Source organism: Balaenoptera ricei, chromosome 1 (assembly GCF_028023285.1).
Source record: "Balaenoptera ricei isolate mBalRic1 chromosome 1, mBalRic1.hap2, whole genome shotgun sequence".
NCBI lineage: Eukaryota > Metazoa > Chordata > Mammalia > Artiodactyla > Balaenopteridae > Balaenoptera > Balaenoptera ricei.
This window is the reverse complement of record NC_082639.1, coordinates 25358960-25360025: the sequence shown is the minus strand read 5'-3', so window position 1 is coordinate 25360025 and position 1066 is coordinate 25358960.

The window sequence follows — 1066 nt, the reverse complement described above, 5'->3', positions numbered from 1 at the left end:
CAGGAGTCCCTTCTAGATAGGTGCCAAGTCCGAGCAGGTGAGGCTTCCCAGGGTGGCGAGGGAGGACAGAGCCCCTGCCCCCCTCCTCCAACTCTCATGGGTAAGCCTCCCTCCTTCCTCTCAAGCCAGCCTCTAGTGTCTTTCCTGCTGCCATCTGGCAGTGGCCCAGACCAATATCCCAACTCACCTGTGACCACATTTTCCAAACCAAAACTCAGAACGCATGGTCTGACAAAGAAAGAATTTCTGGCCACCTTCTAAATGCAAGAGAGAATACTGAGATCTCTAGGATAACCCCTGTCGTTAAATTCAGGGTCTCCTTTTTATCAGGAATTTTTCATACGAAATGAAAACAGCCCTATGAAGTAGCTGATAACTATTTCCATTTGATAGTTGAAAATACGCAGAGAGAGGAAATAACTTGCCCAAGATACTACATCCCGGAAGTTTGAATTTTGATCTGCTGCTCGCGGTTCCTAGGTCTGGGTGTGTGTGTGTGTGTGTGGCGCGCGGCCGGGGAGTAAGGGTAGGGGGACGCAGAAATATCCTTCGCTATTGCAGACGCACACGCCATTTATCTGGGGCCTCGGGAAAGGGCAGCCAAGAACTGAGCTGCCTGGGTTTTCACTTCTGGGTTGGAAATCCCCGAGCAAAGGGCTCGGTCACCGCCTTGTCCCGTCAGGATCTGGCCTCAGGCCTCACGGCCTGGCCGCGGGAAAAGGCCCTTCGACCTTGAGGGTCACCCCGCGGCCTCGAGCTCTGGCCCAGTCCAGGTGCGGATGGGCGGGCCGCGGCGTGGGCGAAGGACACCCAGGCCAGGTTCTGCCCCCCCTCCCCGGTCACATGGACGCGCCTTCCGCAGCCAGGAGTGCTGAGCGGAACGAACCACGAGGAGGAGCGGGGGAGGCGCCGAGGGCAGTGGGTCAGCGCCCCGCGGGGCAGGTGGGCGGGCCTCACCGCCCCGAGCCGGCCCGCCAGCCAGTCAGCGGGCGCGGGGGGCGGGCCGGAGGGCGCGCGCGCCGCGCCCCGCAGCGCCCCCTGAGGGGCGGCGGCGGGAGCTGGTTCC